Genomic DNA, 19,937 nt, shown 5'->3' on the forward strand with positions numbered 1-19,937 from the left:
AAAGCACTTGAGCACAACAACTCCCTGCAGTTATGTATTCAGCTTCAGCTGTAGAGGTTGATATAGATTGCTGTTTCTTGTTGTACTAAGATACAAGTCTTTGTCCAAGAAATTGACAGCTTCCACTGGTACTCTTTCTGCCAACCCTGCATCCAGCAAAATCTGCATCTGTGTATCCAACATCTTCAAAATCAGTTCCCTTGGGATACCATAATCCCAAGTTAGGAGTTCCCTTCAAATATCTGAAAATCCTCTTTACGGCTATCAAATGTGATTCTTTTGGATTGGCTTGAAATCTTGCACATAGACATGTTGCAAACATGATGTCTGGTCTACTTGCTGTCAAGTAAAGCAATGATCCAATCATCCCTCTATAGCTTGAGATATCTACACTCTTGCCCTTTCTATCTTCATCCAACCTTGTTGCAGTAGACATAGGTTTAGATGCAGGTGAACAATCAATCATTCCAAACATTTTCAAAAGATCCTTGACATATTTAGTTTGGCTGATGAAGATACCATCACTTCTTTGGCTGACTTGAAGTCCAAGGAAGTAACTCAGTTCTCCCATCATACTCATTTCATATTCACTTTGCATAAGCTTGGAGAATCTTTGCAACAACTTCTTATTAGTAGAACCAAAGATAATATCATCTACATAGATCTGAACTAGGATCATATCTTCACCATGTTTCTTGTAGAAGAGAGTCTTGTCTATGGTTCCTCTAGTAAAACCATGCTTCAATAGAAAATCTGATAATGTGTCATACCAAGCTTTAGGAGCTTGTTTTAGTCCATATAGAGCCTTGAGTAACTTATACACAAAGTTGGGAAATTTTGGATCCTCAAAGCCAGGAGGCTGTTGTACATAAACTTCTTCTTCTAGCTCACCATTCAGAAAGGCACTTTTGACATCCATTTGATACACTTTAAAATTTGAATGTGCAGCAAATGCTAGAAAAATTCTTATAGCTTTAAGTCTTGCAACAGGAGTAAAAGTTTCATCATAATCAATCCCTTCTTCTTGTGAGTAGCCTTTTACAACCAACCTTGCTTTGTTTCTGGTGACTATACCATTTTTATCCATTTTATTCCTGAACACCCATTTTGTTCCAATAATGCTTCTGTTCTTTGGTGCATGAACTAATTTCCAGACTTTGATTCTTTCAAACTGATTCAGCTCTTCCTGCATGGCAGATATTCAGTCAGGATCCAGCAAAGCTTCATTAATTTTCTTAGGCTCTGCTTGAGACAGAAAACATGCATGTAGGCACTCATTAGCAGTTGTACTTCTAGTCCTCACACCAGCAGTAGGATCACCAATAATTGCTTCTCTGGTGTGACTTTTATCCCATTTCCTAGTGTGAGTTTGTTGATTTGTGTCTTCATTATTTTCTTTATTATTAGTATGAATGGTAGATCCTTCTTCTCTTTCTCCCCCTGAGTTTGTGCCATCAAGATCAGGTGTTTGAGATGAGCTTCCATTACCATGTTTTCCCTATTCAGTCTTCATTCATCATTTGTTGTGCATTGACTTCATCTTGTCCATCAGAGTCACTATCAATGTTCAGGTTTTTAAATATAAGGGCTTCAGCTTCTTTATTATCAAGGCATTCCAAGCCTGAACACTTGTCATCATCAAAGGTCACATCTTTGCTTTCCATAATCTTCTTTTGATTAGTCACATACACTTTGTAGGCTGTTCTTTCCAGTGAATATCCCAGAAAAATTGCTTCAAAGACCTTTGAGTCAAATTTTCCCACATATTCAGAATTGTCTTTCAAAATATAACACTTGCTTCCAAACACATGAAGATGCTTTACAGTAGGCTTTCTCTTGGACATGATTGAGTAGGGTGACTTGCCATGTGCCTTGTTAATGAGATATCTGTTCTGAGTATAACATGCAGTGTTGACTACCTCTTCCCAGAAACTTGTTGGCAACTTGGCATCTTGCAGCATTGTTCTAGCAGCTTCAACCAATGTTCTGTTCTTTCTTTCAACTACTCCGTTTTGTTGAGGTGTCCTGGCAGCTGAGAATTCTTGAACAATACCTTTGCCTTTGCAGAATTCACTTGATGTAGCATTTCTGAATTTTATTCCATTGTCACTTCTCAGTCTTTTCACACAATTGAAATCTTCAGCCTGCTTTTCTATCTTCTTGATGTGCTCAATTATGATATGTGGAGTTTCATCTTTAGAGTACATAAACTCTACCTAAGTGTATCTTGAGAAATCATCCACCATCATAATTGCATATCTGTTCCTTGAGATTGATATGACATTTACTGGTCCAAACAAGTCCATGTGAATAAGTTGCAAGGGTGCACTAATAGAATTCACAGTTTTTAACTTGAGACTAGATCTTTTCATCTTTCCTTTCTAACAAGATTCACAGACTTCAACTTGAGCAAACTCCAGCTTGGGCATGTCTCTTATTAACTCCTTTTGGACTAAGTTGTTAATTGCCTTGAGATTCAAGTGAAACAACTTCTTGTGCCATAGCTTGCTTTGTTCTTCTGATGCCTTGGTGTAGAAGCAGCAAATACCATCCTTATTTGTTGAGTCCAAGTCTGCAACAAATAAGCCTTCTTTCCTTGCTCCTTTCAGAGCAATTTCACCAGTTTTCTTGCTGATAAAGGTGCATTCTTCTTTGTTGAATAAAACTTCAAAGTCTTTGTCTGCAAATTGGCTAACACTGAGAAGATTCACCTCAAGACCAGCTATCAGTGCTACATCATCAATGATAACATTTTTAGAAACAATCTTTCCATATCCCATTGTGAATCATTTGTTGTTGTCTCCAAAGGTCACCAGTGGGCCAGCTTTCTCCTTAAACTGTGATAGCAGGGCCTTATCACCTGTCATATGTCTGGAACATCCACTGTCTATGATCCATATGACTTTCTTCACTTTGCCCTGCACACAATGAGATTCAGGTGTGTTTAGTAAGCCAAGCAGTGTTGGGTACTCTTCTTGTTAACTGATTTAACAGAAGTAGAGTGATTTGTTTCAGATAAAATAGAGTTCAATGATTGTTGTGCATTTTCCCTTTCTGATGTAGACTCAAATTATGTTTCTTTTAGGTCTACTCTCAGTTTGTGACAACTCTTCATCACTTTCAAGTTGCAAGGGATGCAATCAAACTTATCACGGAATGAGTAGGGATCATCTAAATCTACTTCATTATATTTGCATGTTCCTTCAGTTGGCTTACTAACACCCTTTTTACAAAGATGAGTTAGATGATTTGTAGAACTACATATTCCACACTTCTTTCCAGGAATGTCTGCAATATAGTTCATATTGTTGCTTTTGTTTTTCCCAATTCTTCCACTTCTATTTTTCTTTTTCTTACTTGTATCTTCAATCTTAGTTTCTTTGACAGGAGTCTTGGTACTTTGGTTGCCCATGAGATTTTCTTCAGCCTTGGAAGATTGAATTGAATATGCATTCTTCTTTTCATTATCCTCATATGCAATTTCTTGTTTGATAATCAATTCTTCTTCACTGAAGTTTACCTCACAAGTCTTAAATACTGGTGACCCAACATTTTTCAGCATTGCTGGAACATTTTCACTCTTTGTTGCTTTTCCTCCGTCACCAGTGTTTTTCTTCTTGTTGTTTAAGGTATTATAATCAAGACCAATGGCAATGTTTGCACATGGTTTATTTTTCTCATGGTACTGACCAACCAATTCAGATGCATTCTTGAAGGACTTCAACTTTACTTCACTTTTCTCCAGTTTTTCTCTTAGCACACCCTCAATCTCATTTGCACACTTGAGCTTATTTTCAAATAGCCATTTTCTTATTTCAAGGCTTCAAGCTCCACTATCAACAATTCAGCTTCTTGTTTTTCACTTTCAAGCTTCTCATTTAACTTTGTTAATCTGTTAACTTCTTCATTAGCAGCAATTATGCTTGTATGAATGTGAAACATTTCTGTGCTCATTTTTTCAACAGTTTCCTTATTTTGATTCTCATTTAAATCAGTGGAGGTAAGGGTTGGTACCTGTGATTTAGATGAGGATGATTCTCCTTGCTCCAAGGCCATGAGCGCATAGTTTCCAAGTTCTTCATCTTCATCATTTTCAGAATCATCCCAACTTTTACCTTCTGCAATATAAGCTTTGCTTTGCTGTTTTTTCAGAAGAGCTTCATACTTTGCTTCAAGTTCAAGATAAGCCTTATCTTTCTTTGCCTTCTTGGGTTTCCTGCATTCTGTAGAAAAGTGACCTCGTTCATCATAGCTGAAGCACCTTATATTAGATCTGTCAACAGATCCAGTTTTGTAACCACTTTTGCTATCAAAATTATACTTCCCTTTCTCTTTCCAGCTGCTGTCTTTGTTAAAAGACTGTCCTTTACTTTTGAAGTATCTTGGCTTCCTTACTCTAATGTTAGAGAATTTTCTAGCCAGATAGGTCATTGACTGATCTAGCTCATCCAGTTCTTCAAGAGTGTAAAACTCATCCTTTTCCAATTCTAGTATGACTTGCTCATGTGAATCAATTTTTCTCTGCTCACTTGTTGAGGCAACTGAGGTATGAGATTTGGGTTCATCATTGGATATTTGGCCTTCATTTACTATTAAAGCACTTGAACCATCTATAATATATCCTTGGCCAGATCTCAATGATTGCCTTTGAATCATCTCTAGTTCATAGGTTTTGAGAATTCCATATAGAACTTCCAGAGTTATCCTGCTCAAGTCTCTCCCTTCCCTGATTGCTGAGATTTTCTGTTCCAAATAATCAGGAAGAGTAAGCAAGAAATTTAGATTCACCTCTTCAACTTCATAGTAATTGTCATGAAACTGCAAGTCATTTATCAACTTATTAAATCTTTCAAACACTTCAATAATGCTTTCCTTAGGCTTAACCATACAACTCTCATACTGTGAAATCAGTATTATTCTTTGATTAGATCTAACTTCCTCAGTTCCTTCACAGAGTATTTCAATCTTCTCCCATATTTGTTTAGCAGTGTCACAATTGATAATGTTGTTGTACATCACATTGTCATGTGACTCAATCAATATCAATTGTAAGCTGCTATCCAGGGAGACTTTGTCCTTTTCAGGGTCAGAATACTCAGCTGGATCTTTAGGAGCATAATGAACTGGTATGACCATGTCTCCATCTGTAGATTCCTCAACTCTTACCATAGGAATGAAGGGTCCATTCTTGAGAATCTGAACATAGAGTGGATTGGCCATCTTGATAAACAACATCATTTTCTTTTTCCAAAGAGTATAGTTAGCTTTGTCAAAGGTAGGGATTTTGATGCTACTGATTTTCTGTGTATTCATTCTTCCAAGATCTTGAATCTGTTTTCTTTCAGATTTTGCTCTGATACCACTTGTTAGGTAATGAATCACACACAGAGGGGGGGTGAATGTGTTTTTCTGATTTTAGGCTTTTCTTGAATGATAATGGTTGAACAAAGTAAATTAACTCTTGTATAGAAAAGTGTTCATGCAAAAATTAAACTTGCACAAAATAAAGAACACAAATCTTCAAAACTCACTTAATTTTTGTATTAAAAATTAAGATGCTTTGCTACAAAATTTCTAAGCTCTTTGAAGTTAAAGAGCTCAGCTTCTTCTCGAGAGTGTTACAAAAATTTTGATCTAAATTGTTACTTCTAACTAAAGGACTAGTGTTAACTTTATAGCTCAGTTAACTACTGATTTACACAGTGGATAATAAACATGCTATTAGCTTTTCTAAACTGTCACTTGTCATTTCTATTTATAGAAAAGCAAATCTTCCATTTCTGGCTTAGCATATCTTTGGTATCCCGTGTTTACTTTAATCTTCCTCTGTCAGTTAATTTTTGCCATTGATCTTGCACACACTTCAAGCTACTTTTTGTAGACTTGTCAATCCAGCTGTTGGATTGTTTGTTGGTTGTTTATCTTGGATATTAAACTGATCTGCAATTCTGTACTTTGAGACTATACTTCGAGATCTCCAGTTTGATTCATTTTAACACTTGATATCTCGATAGGTACAAAGGCTTATCGAGATCTCTAGTACTCCATAATGAGTTTGGCTGGTAGAGGTCTTTAGCTCATCGAGATTACTAGTCTTCATAACTTCACTTGACTTGTAGATATCTCTGAGTTCTCGAATGGATATAAACTTGTCGATAACTCTGAGTTCCCTAGTGAAAGAATGACTTGTCGATATCTTTTTGAGTTCTCGAGTAGCTTTCCTGACTTCTCTACTCCCGGTGGATATTGCTTATCCGTTGAGTAGATATTGCTCATCCGTCGAGTAGATGTATAGCTTATCCATCGAGTAGATATTGTTCACCGTCGAGTAAATGTTATTCATCCATCGAGTGGATATATAGCTTATCCGTCGAGTAGATATTGCTTATCTGTCGGTACTCTCTGGAGTTTGAATGACTTCTCGTTAAGTCATTCTGGAGTTTTCGAATGACTTCTACATAAAATTAAATCTGTGACTTGTAGAGATCTTAACTTAGAACATTTTTCTCCAAACAGATTTATTCAACTCCAAGCTTCTTTAAAATTCTTCTGAGGCATGATCTTCTTGATCTTCTTCCAGATAGAATCCTTAGGCTTGATACTGTTTTAGGAAAAAGACTCCAGTCTGCTCCTTTGCATTTTTACAGACTTTAAGTGTTACAAGTATAGAATACAAATTTAGATAACAATACAATTTACTTAGGGTTGACCCTAAGCTTAACTGATTACTGAAAATAACTATTCATTAATCTTCCACTCAGATCATAGATGCTAATGACATTGTTAGCTCCAGTAATCTTTGACATCATCTATTATATATTACATGGTCAAGTTTGGTTATGAAGTTTAAATATATCTTACTCATTTTAACTCCGTTTTATATGATTTAAAGGTCCATTTCATGTATTTGTTTTGCAAATATTTCAAATATACAACTTGTTTTCTAGTCCGAAATTAATTATAATACATTTTACTTAACAAGGGGTATCTGAAGTAAAAAAACCAAATGTACATGGATACCACGGCTAGAAGCCAATAAATTGATGGTACCAACGGGAAAATCCAATTAAACAGTGCACTACTAGAAATAGTAGATACGACATCGGTCATTAGACATCGGCATATAATGCACCCGATGTTAAAATGCAGTTTAACATCGGTTTTGTAAAAAGCGATGTTGAATACGCATATTGACATCGGTTTCACTTAGTAGCCGTTGTCTATCTTCAGAAATTAAAAATGCCACAAATATATTTTTAACTTTGACATCGGTTCATTTTGTTAACCGTTGTCTATGGCCTTTTAAAAAAAATTACTTAACTTCCCCCCCCCCCGTTTTTCAGTACACTTCCCCCTTTAATTTTAACAAAAAAATTCACTTAACATATTTTCCCCCCTTTTCCAAAAAACCTCCCGCGACCCTCTCATCTCTCCCCGACCCTCGCCTCTCTCGCCTCTCTCGTCTCTCTCGTCTCTCCCCTCCTTCTCTCTTAGTCTTCTTACATTTCTTCTCTCTTCTTACCTTAGTCTCTGTTAACGGTCTCTTCTCTCTTTTCTCTGAAACCCTAATTTTAGCCCCAATTCTAATTCAAGATTTGGAGCTTCAAATTAGAGAAAATTAAAATTGAAATTGGGCTAGTATCTGGAGGTTGGAGCTAGTATCTGGAGGTAGACATCATAATAAGGTACGTAGTTTCTCTTGCGTTACTATTCAGCTTCTGTAGTTTCTCTCTCATCTCTCCCAATCTCTCTTAGTCTCTCCCGACCTCTCTCTGCAAACTCAACTCAGTTGTCTAATAAGGTACGTGGTTTTGGAAAAGGGCAGGTGTTTAGTGTGTGTTTCTTGGAATGTGTGTGTGTAAGTGTGTCTGAGATGGGATTTCTTGATTCCTCATGGGATTTTGTGCTTTGATGTTATGGTGTAGTGGAAAACAATTTTTAAAGTTCCTTGCATTTTATATAATGTGTTTAGTTGTTAGTTTTGGTAATTTAATCGTACGGATTTAAGGATTTGCTATATATATGACGTGAGCATATTTTATTTAATTGTGATTGTTATTAAACTGGTGATGATGAATAATAAATTACGTATTCTATGTGAAATTGATTGGTTAAATAAATAATTAATATCACTTTACTTGTGGATCCTAAAAAAAGATTGGTATTGTTTGTTTGGATACATTTGTTATTTTGTTACTTGTATGCCCAGTGATTGATACTCCTATTTGATGTTATCTTAGTTCTAGTTGACTCATTGCACTTTGACATGCTCATTCAATTATTGATATTTTCTTTAGTTTTAGTCAACAAACTGAAAATTCAAACTAGAACTTATGAATTGTGATAATAATATCCTAATGTTGCTAATGTTCCATGTTATGAAACTATACCAAGGTATCAAACTGGTTCAATGGGATATGTCCATGTATACAGAATGGCAAGAAATAAACACAAAATCGCAAAATAGGAATTACTGGACGCATCAATTTTGAGGCATGTTTACATCAAACTAACACATTACTAATGGCATTGAATGTTGATGTTTTAGTTCTTTGACAAGGTTGTGATAAGTTACACCGTCAGGATTGAATAGTTCGGTAGATTTTGGAGTGCAATTGATACTAAACACCATATTCTACTCTTTAACACAATTAATTAGTGATGTTTTGATATTAACATATTGTTGTGTATAGTTTATAGGTGTCTTGGTCTTAAACAAAATGTTATTTGACATTGATATACAAATTAGTTGTACCCATTTAGGCTCTCAGCAAGTACCTGACATTCCTATATAGGCCATGCTGACTCGCCTGATGTTGCATCCTAAGGCCAAGTAAAAGCAGTGGAAGTATTCATAAAGCAATATATTGTGCTGTACTTCGTATTACAGAAGAGTAGTAGTACCTTCTAGGAATTTGCTATATGCAGTGGACTGGACATGCTGGAAATATATTATCTCAAATAGAGTACTCATCCGCCCATGAAACATGTACTTGGGTTTGTCATGTCATCTGGATCTGTAAATTAGTCTTCTACAGTTAGCAAAGTGGCAAGACCAAGATAAAATTAGTCTTCTACAGTTAGAAAATTTTATCTGTAAATTAGTCTTCAACAGCTTAGAACAGGTAAAGTTTATATTTCTTTCTAATTACTGAATGTGGTTTGTACTTATGACAACAAGATATGTCCGGTATCTGATTATTATGCAAGTCTTGCAACTTTGTCTTTCATTCTCGAGCATACTTTTTTTTCTGTACACCTTATTATATAAGTTTGTATTTTATTATCAGCTTTTGGTGAAGATAATTTAATTCCTTGTTTTGGATTCGGAGATGGTATTTCTTTATTTCTTCTTTCACTGTTAGTGCTAAAAGTACGACTTATGATGATGTTTGTCGTCAATGCAGCATTCAACCAATGGTTGGTTGAAATAAGTTGACTGGACCAAGGACTGTAACTGATTTTTTCATTTACAGCTTCAACGCATGACCAAGAAGTGTTCAGTTTCTATCCAGATGAGAAATATTGTGATGGATTCGAGGAAGTGTTGACACAATATAAAGAGCTAGTCCCACAACTCAGACTTGCAGGTTTGAACTTGACTAAATTAATATCCGTTTTCTTTTTGGTTGGGGCTAGTATCTTATAATATGGTGTCGGTTTATGTGAACAGGTCCAACTTCTTTTGCTCCCGTTATTGAAATGGAAATTACTATTGTTGAACAAAGTCGTGACCAGTATCATGTTTCGTTGATAATAGCCGAAGGGCAGGTATTATAAAATTATAGTCCGAGAATTGTAATTTATTAAAACAAACATGGCTATGATTGCTTTCTGAATACATATATGACATATGGATTTAATGTATAATTAACAATATACCTTTGATGATAGGTGACAAGAAGTGTCGATACTGAACGTGGTCAGCTAAGCCATCAGGATAGAAAAACTGTAGAGGCAATTGTGAAAGCCAGGTGATTTTGGCAGTCTAACTTTTTCTTGATGATGATTTTGATACCAAAACACCTACAAATGTTCTTACATTTACTTTTACAGTGAATACCCCTTATCGATCATATTAGTTGGTGTTGGGGATGGATCCTGGGACATGATGCGAGAATTTGGTGACAATATACCTGCTCGAGCCTTTGACAACTTTTAGGCAAGTAACAGGAATCTCCTAGCTACTGTTTAAGTGCTTGCATTTATGTTTCCGTTACTGACTGATTTCTATTTTCTATAGTTTGTCAATTTTACAGAAATTATGTTAAAGAATCTGAACCGATCCAGGAAAGAGGCAGAGTTCGCTTTTGCAGCCTTAATGGAAATACCTTCCCAATATAAAGCAACACTAGAGCTTAATATATTGAAGTATTACTTGGACTTATTCGCAATTAGTAATAATTTTAGATTATCTTTTTTTGGTTTCATTACTTATTATATTTGCATTTATCCATCAGTGCATAGAGAGGCAAGGCAATAGATAGGATTCCTCTACTCCCACCTCACTACGGCATGGCATCTCGAGGGGAATCAAAGCCTTCACAGTCAACTGTTTTATGTCCGAGTGGATCTTCTTCATATAAACAAACTTCATCCGTCCCTAGTAGGGAGCCTCCAAGTTCTTCAGCTGATGTCAATGTAAGTGCATTCCCAGTGGATTTTCCTACTGTATCACTTCTCACTTTACTGTTGGATCTGGTATTATGGGAATCTTCCTCCAGATGTTGTCTACCTCCAGATACTATCTGGTGGTACATATTAACTAGTCAAATATGTTTAGAATGTTGGATGTAATAACTTTGGAATTTGGGTTTCATTGTTTTTAGTTGGGATGTTTATTTTAGACTTGGAAAGTAATGTCCGAATTGAGCTCTTGTTGGATTGAATGTTAGTAAATTTGGTATCAATGTATACCTCTATATTTTTTACAAATTTGGTTGGATGTATTGCATATTGTTGGTATTTTTCTGGTTGAAAATGCAATTGGTTCCCTGGGCTATAAATAGTACCAGGATGGCATATGCAATTTACAGTACATTAACATCAGAATGGTAATTTAAAATCGATGTAAAAATGAACAAAAGACATCAGGTGAAACAATATTAAAAGAAAAAGAACTACAAAAACCAATGTCAAATAGTCATTTGACATCGGTTCTGTAAAAAAATCAATGTATTTTTAGCCAAATAACATCGAATTTTCAATAGCTGGTGTCTTAAATTTTACAATATCAAAGATTAAACATCGGTTAGAAAAAAACATTGATGTTAAACAAAAGGATTTAACATCACAAAATGAACGAAACCGATGTCTAACCCAGTATTTTACATCGGTTGATAAAAGTACCCGATGTCTGATGGACCATTTCACATCGGTCAGACAACATAACCGATGTCTGATCTAGACTTTCACATCGGTTTGTTCGAAAGATTTTAAAAAAAATGTTTTTTAGAGCTTGTAGGTTTCATGTTTTAATGGATAATTACCCCATAATATACTCATATTCACCTAGAAATACTGTAATATAAGCTGAAATTTGTTGCAAAGATATCAGAATTATTCTTAAAACCGATGTATAGCACTGTAATAGACATCGGCTGTGAACCGATGTCAAAGGCTGATGACATTTAACATCACGCGCGAAGACATCGGTTCAGTTTTTTTTAACATCGGTTCAGAACCGATGTCTGATCCCATATTTCTAGTAGTGCCTTCATGTGCAAAATAGTCTTCACAGACTGAAAGGTTTGAGGGTAGTACTCCTGAGGGGGGGCTATCTAAATCCTCTCCAATTCAATTGGAGGTTCCTTATGAAGGTACAACTCCCCTCATAACCCTAGCAGAAATTGCCTCTGCAGTTGAAGCTAGGAGTACACTTGCCCATGATCCTGTCATAGGGGAGGCAAGCATAGCACATTCAAGTGCCAGTGTGTTGCAAGGCACACAAAGATTCGAGGCTGGTGCACATGATATTGACCCAGTCAAATCCCCTCCAATTTAATTGGAGGTTCCCACTACAAGTGGAGGATAACACACTGCAAAACCACAGAGCAATCTGTGAGTCAAACTGTGATCTCAGTCACAGGAGTTTCTGATGAACCATCCACCTCTCAACCTCAACAAATTCACATACTCTCTTAGTGGCTACAAGAATCTACCTCTCAACCAACCTCTGTAAATGATCTATTAGTAGAGCAGATCTCTGGACTGGCCAACATCTCACAGTATCTTCTAACTTCAGACATGAGAAACCAAGACTATCAAGCTATCATACTTTCTTATAATGAAGAGGTTGAGGAGTAAAAAGAGAAAATTGTCAATGATGTTGAGCCAGATGGGAATGTGGATGCATGGCTGTCTGATAACTTTTCCTTAGAGATGAATCAAGTTCTGGCCAGATTTTGAGAAGAATATGTTACTATTCTGAGCAGCAATGCAAGAGACTTGACTCCAGAAGCTATCTATGATGCCATTACAGATGTATAAAAAGCTCAGCTCAAAGCATTTCATCTGTCTGGTAAGGCTCTTGAAATCAAACTTACTGGCCATGAAGACAGAATCATGAAAATGGTGAATGAGAAAATGGACAAAATCATACCATCTCAAGAGCAGATCTCTTCTAAATTCAAACATTTTTCTGAGCAAATGATCAGGATGGATCTTGTCTTCATTGAGAAGGAAGTCAAAAATCTCAAACAATCGTTCACTAATCTCCATGAAATGATGCAGAACCAAATTACTCATTTAAATGAGACTAAGGTTCAGCTGGATCAAATTCACCAGAGCAGATTTAAGCCCTCAGCTTTGCTAATGGAAGGGATCAAAGAGGCTATAGAAGAACACTTTGGCACATCTAGCAGTTCTTATCAGCCTGGATCCATTTCAACAAATCTGCAAATTCAGTCTCTACAGGGTCAAGTCACAGCATTACAAAACTCCAACTCCTCTCTCACTGCGCAAGTTGAGGCTTTGACATCTCTTGTCAAAAGCCAATAAACAGATATCCAAACTCTGGTCGATTCCCATAAGCATCTTCAAATGCAGAATTCTATAGCTTTAGGAGCCATCATGGGTAAACTCAACATACCACTACCTTCTTTGCCTGAACAAGTAAGGCCTGGAATCCCTCCTCCCCTTCTCATACCTGTCAACAAGACAAAGGGGGAGATAGAGGCTAGATTGGCACAATCAAGGTCATCTCAACATCAAGTTCAGGGTGTTGGAAAGAAAACTAAAGAAGTTGATCTTGACAAAGAGAGACTTATTAGGTCTGCTAAAGGACCTAGTTTGAGCAGAGAGTTTGAAGAACTACTCAATGCCTTCAAAGCTTCTCTCAACAACAATCACTTCACATATAAAAAGGCCCTGGAAAAGATAATCAATTTTATAAGAGTGATCAAAGTCGACAAGGACAACTTTCTGGAAGACATGATAGTGGTTAATGCAAATGACTCAGGGACAGACAGATGTATGCAGGTGTCCCTCAATTGCCTTGTCTCAAGGAGGGCATCAAATAGATATCTTTATCAGCAAATTTAGAGTTATAACTCATGAAGATACCAAGCTACTAACTGCACTGAAAGATGCTCATGTAGCTGCCTTTCCTGAAGCATATCTTCATCCTAGCAAGCGTATAGCATATATTTGTCCAATCACTAAACAATTCAGATTTTTCAATATCCCTAAACAATGTGTCAGGAGAAATGAGAAGCTTATCATGATCCTAGGAACTAGCTTAAAAGCTAAGAAAAACAAGAACCATTATGATTTGGAAATGATAAAGCTACTAAGGAGATATCTGAATAATGCAGAAGTCAACTTGCCCAAAACTCGGTTTAACAATGATGACTTGGATGATGATGAGCACAAGAATAGTGATCAGAATCATTTTGGATCAAATCTGAGTCAGTCTAGTAAGCCATCTGGCAGCAAGGGTGGAGAGAAGAAGAAGGAGGATGACAAGAAAGATGAAAAGAAGAAGAGAAGAGGGGAGAGGAAGAGCAGAAAACCTCATGATGATTCAGGAACTCAAACAACCCTAAAAATCCAAATACAACCATCTCAAACATTAGCTCAACCCACAACATCAACTATCTCTAATATCAAACCTTCCCAAATATCTAAGCCAAAATTTCTTTACAAACAAACTGCCAACTCCTTCCTAAAAATGTCAATCATCTCAAGCCTCACAAATCTCAAGAAAATAACAACCCTACCTTTAGCCAAACCTTCACTAAAATTCAAGCTCAAATCTGTTGGGAGAAAGCCTAAGAAATTCAAGCTTGTAAAGGAAGTGGAAATCACTGAAAGGGCCATCTGTAATTGCTATAAAGAATATGACTTTCTACCTCTAAATTGGTGCACCTCAGATGAAGACCATTTCCAACATCCAGCTGAGGAAATTGTTAAAATCTGGGTTGTATCCCTGAGAGAAGTTATAGTTTATTTAAAGGATGGTACATTCACTCTTCTAAACAAAAACTTAATGGATTATTTGACTCCTGCATAAATTCAGAGAGTGTTAAGTTTGTTAAAAGGCAAGGACACTGTTACAAGGACTTGGAGATCATCTTTGGCTGAATGGTTGATTGAAAGGGAGAAAACAAAGAAAAGAGATAAGGCTGAAGCTGAAGAAAGAAGAAGGAAACATGATAAAGAAATATATATATTTATAAAAAGATCAGAAGAGTTGAAAGCAAAAGGAATGAGCAGAATTTCTAAACATCAAAGTTGGTGGATTCTCAAGATTTAGCTTTGAGTATCTGGACCAGGGTTACCCTAAGGCAGCAAGGCAAAACTTGTGGAAGCTCTAAGTGGAACAATCATCATAGAAGAACTTGAAATTCTTGATCACTTGAAGGATAAACTTAGAGAAGAAGCAGATATAAAAACTGTCTTTATCTGATTCTTGTAATCTTGGAACCTGGTGAATCTTATGTTGTACAAGCTGTAATTCTATCAAGCTTTATGTTTTAATTTTATCTTCCATCAGTTTTAAACTTGGGGTTAGTCTTGTTAATAGACATGAATTTTTGGGAAGCAATCTTCTCACAAATTGGGGGAGATTGTTGTAAAAGACATGCATATGCTTTAACAAGACTAAGACAATTTGCCAACCCTAAGTAAGTTGTATTGTTATCTAAATTTGTATTTTGTACTTGTAACACTTAAAGTCTGTAAAAATGCAAAGGAGCATACTTATCAAGCCTAAGGATTCTATCTGGAAGAAGATCAAGAAGATCATGCCTCAGAAGAATTTTGAAAAAACTTGGAGTTGAATAAATCTGTTTGGAGAAAAATATTATAAGTCAAGATCTCTACAAGTCACAGATTTAATATTATAGAGAAGTCATTCGAGAACTCCAGAGAGTACCGACGGATGAGCAATATCTACTCGACGGATGAGCAATATCTACTCGACGGATGAGCTATATATCTACTCGATGGATGAGCAACATCTACTCGATGGATGGGTAATATCTACTCGACGGATGAGCTATATATCTACTCGACGGATGAACAATATCCACCGAGAGTGGAGAAGTCAGAAAAGCTACTCGAGAACTCAAGAAGATATCGACAAGCCAATTTTAAAGAACTGAAGATTGGAGATATCGATAAGTCATTCCTTCACTAGAGAACTCAGAGTTATCGATAAGTCATAGTGAAGATATGAAGACTAGAGATCTCGACAAGCTGAAGACCTCTACAAGTCAAACTCAATATAGAGTGCTAGAGATCTCGATAAGCCTATGTACTTATCGAGATGTCAAGTATTCTATTAATTCAAACTGGAGATCTCGAAGTACAGTCTCAAAGTACAGAATTGCAGAACAGTTTAATATCCAAGATAAACAATCAACAAACAATCCAACAGCTGGATTGACAAGTCTACAAAAAGCAGGTTGAAGAGTGTGCAAGATCAATGGCAAAGATTAACTGACAGAGGAACATTAAAGTGAACACGGGATGCTAAAGATATGATAAGCCGGAAATGGAAGATCTGCTTTTCTATAAATAGAAATGACAAGTGACTGTTTAGAAAAGCTAATAGCATGTTTATTAACCACTGTGTAAACCAGCAGTTAACTGAGTTATAAAATTAATACTTGTCCTCTAGTTAGAAGTAACAATTTAGATCAAATCTCTTGTATCACTCTCGAGAGGAAGCTGAGCTCTTTAACATCAAAGAGCTTAGAAATTTTGTAGTAAAACAGTCTTAATTTTTTAATATAAAAAATAAGTGAGTTTTGAAGATTTGTGTTCTTTATTTTTCGTTAGTTAAAATTATGCATGAACACTTTTCTATACAAGATTTAATTTACTTTGTTCAACCATTAACTTTCAAGAAAAGCCTAAAATCAGAAAAACACATTCACCCCCCCCCCCCTCTCTGTGTGATTCATTACCTAACAAACCGCACAAACCACTCCCACTGCACCACAAAATGCAGTGTAGTGCAGTTACAGTTTGAGTTTTTGACGAATCGCGCGGTACGGATTGCGGTTCAAACCGCACTGTACCGCAATTATATATATATATATATATATATATATATATATATGTTGTACATATAGAGATATTTATATATTATATATTCATTTCTTGTTTACTATAGTTTTGGGTTATAAATATTAGTTTAAATATTACAAATTACCGACATATTTTTCTATTTTTAATCAAAAACATATAATTTTTAGATTTCTTATAAGAAATTTTTTTATTATATTTGTATGTAAATATATTTTTTTAAAATAACTAAACCACACAAACCGAACCACACCTCACCACATTTTCATCGTATGATTTATACGATTTTTGAATTTACGCGATGCAGGTGTGATTTGAAAATTTGATTAAACCGCATGTGCGGTTTGAGCAAAAAACCGCACACCCCACACCTCGATCCCCCATTTCGTGGGGTTATTTCAAGTTATAGATTATATAAGTTTAAAAAAAGGTTATAAATGATATATCTATGCTATTAGGCCAAAATTGTAATTCTGACGGGGTTCAACAAATATAGATACGGGCCTTACTATTGTATATGCGTGTCTCCGGTAATTGTATGTGTTAATTTCAATGGGCTTTAAGTTTATATGAGCTTATCACGTAGTCGGGTAAATTTGTAAAGAGGGCAGTAATTTTGAAAAAGATAAACTATGAATTTTTAAATGAAATTTTTTGTTACTAAATAATTCAACAAATTTAAACATTTTTTTACTTATACAAAAAATAAAATCAATTATAAGTAATTTTGTTATAAAAATCACTGATTAATAACCTAATTAATCGTTATAAAGTATTCTATATTTCGATTTAAGAATCTGATTAATCACTACTAGTTTCCGGTCAAAAAAGATGTCAAGCCTCTTCCAAGTGATTATGTTAAGTTTTAGTTAAAGTAATTTGTTCTAATTTTAATATTGCTAAGATTCCGTTTATTCATCAGAAAATAACTTCACTTTGAAAACTATTTTCTGAAGAATAAATTTTTCAGAACAATATTTTTCTTGAAAAATAATTTCCTGGAAACTGTTTTCCTAGAAAATATTTTTTAGAAAAATGTTTACCTTTTCGTAAAAAATTTCAAAGAGTTTTCTAAAATTTCTCGAAAACTTTTCAGAAAAAGGAAAAAAATTTGGAACATAGTCTCCAAAAAAAATCTCGGGAAAATTTTTAGGAAAAGTTTCCGAAAACTTTCTAGAAAATTTTCCCCAAACTTTTTTCGGGAAAAATTTCTCCGAAATTTTCTTTGAAATTTTCCCATCCAATTTCTGAAAAAATTTCCAAAAATTTCTCAGATACTTTCTCAAGAAATTTCTCAAAAAAATTCGTCCTAAAAATTTTATCGAAAATTTTCCTTAAAAAAATTCTCAATAATTTTCTCAGAAAGATTTCAGGAACTTTTTCGGAAAAAATTCCCTCCATTTTTTTGGAAAAATGATATCTTGAGAAAAAAATTCTTCAAATTTTTTTGTTAGAAAGACGTTTAATAAATAAAAGTAATTGCTGTGATGAAAAATTCATTATTTTGCCGTTGTGAAAAAAATTATGAAAGTGGTGAGAATATGTTTTTAATATATTTTCTGGATTTAAGAAAGGGAGTTATTTTCCTGAAAACCTTCACTTCTTTATTAAAGTTTGGCTCTCTTGGAAAATATTTTATTTTTCTAAACGATAAATAAACGCTGAAATATATGAAAAATATCTTTCAAAACACCAAATAAACGCATAAAGAATATTTTCCTAGAAATATTTTTCAGAATACAAACAAACACCCAAAAATCAGGAAAATGAAAATATTTTCTAGCAAACACAAGAATGAAAAATCAAAATATTCAGCATTTTGAGGCAAATACCCAAAATAAATAAAGGCGCCAAGGCTGTCTAAAATACCCACCAAATATATATTTAGGAAAAACATATTAATATTTTTATATTTAACCAACAATATGCAAGATGAGCGTGCGTGTAGGTTTTTTGTTATTTTGGTCACGCATTTCCACAATGCGCATACAATTAAAAAATAAATTAAATGTGCGTACTACATGTGTATATTTAGTTAAATTTTAAAAAACTGAATACACATTCTCGGAATATATATTTTATGGTTATTTTGATCTAAAACTCCCCAAAATCAGTATTTTAGATAATTGAAGCACAAAAATAATATATTTTGGACATTTGCGAGCACATAACCTAAATTTGAATTATTTCTTTTGTCCAGGCTTGTTAGGATTTTGGTTGCCAGTACTGTGCTGTGGATGTTGGGTTGCTGGACTTCTAATTCTTGGATTTGTAAAGATTATGCCCATCTAAAGTTGCGGGCTTCGCTCATTTTCTACCTAATGTATTTTCAGTTTTTTTTTAAATAAAATATTTCATATTTTTTAAATTAATTTATTAAACTTAATTAATTAAATATTCTTACCTTTTTTAAATACATTCAATTAATATATCGATTAATCACCACAAATGTATCTATCAAATGATTTCGATTCTGACATTTAAAATAGCGTAAACAATACACTCAATTTATAATTTAACAATCAACTTATAATCCATAATCCATACTACACTTACTAAATTTAGGTGGCATTTTTTTTAGGAAAAATGCTAGAGACCCCAAATTTTTATACCAAAAAATTTTCCAAATCTGATGTGTTATATAAATATTTGGCAACCATTTTAATTATAATATTAGACCCCGCGTATATTTATATGCGCTCACTAGTTAAAATCAGCCATCAGCCATCAGCCATCAGCCATGTATCAGCCACATTTTTTAATAAATTTTTGGAAAAAATATTTAAAATATCTAGCATTACTCATTTTTTTACCATTTACCTGACATAGGGATGAATAGTTTGAGATACAGTATCTTGGACGTAGGCGGCAGAATTCACCCATTCAATGATTCAATTATTCTACAATTAACATGATATTTAATCAGATGAGTCAACAAACAACAGATTAATAGAACGCCTACAAAGAAATCGTGACACAAGTCCACAACATTATACATTGCACCATCGTCAAGTCGTTACACGTGAAATGCGACTAGAGCACAGCAGCAGTGCAGCACACACGTAAATCACCTATAATTCACATTTTTTTCCCCACCTAATTTTCGATAATTCTTCTCTCTCTTTATCTATCTGTGTAAGAATAACAATAAATAAGTACAACCATTTTATTAAATATATTTTGTATTTGTCGAATGTGCACAAATGGGATTATGTACCTAACTAGTGCAAAATGCCACGTACATATTTGTGAGGATATGGAAAGTAATTAGAGCAACATTAATTGTACTAGTGCTCTACATGGATTTTAGTAAGATTGACACTTTTAACCTACTATTTATCGGCCTTAAATGGGACAGATAAGAGTAAGCATTTTCACTAATTTATCTTATTTGTATTCCTTTT

General features: G+C 34.7%; 1 pseudogene; it reads left to right on the top strand.

Moving 5' to 3' along the window:
- Nucleotides 1–9,183: 9,183 nt before the first annotated feature.
- On the top strand, nucleotides 9,184–10,888 carry LOC141659926 (E3 ubiquitin-protein ligase RGLG1-like; annotated as a pseudogene).
- Nucleotides 10,889–19,937: the final 9,049 nt, after the last annotated feature.

Source organism: Apium graveolens, chromosome 5 (assembly GCF_009905375.1).
Source record: "Apium graveolens cultivar Ventura chromosome 5, ASM990537v1, whole genome shotgun sequence".
In the NCBI taxonomy this organism is placed as follows: Eukaryota; Viridiplantae; Streptophyta; class Magnoliopsida; order Apiales; family Apiaceae; genus Apium; species Apium graveolens.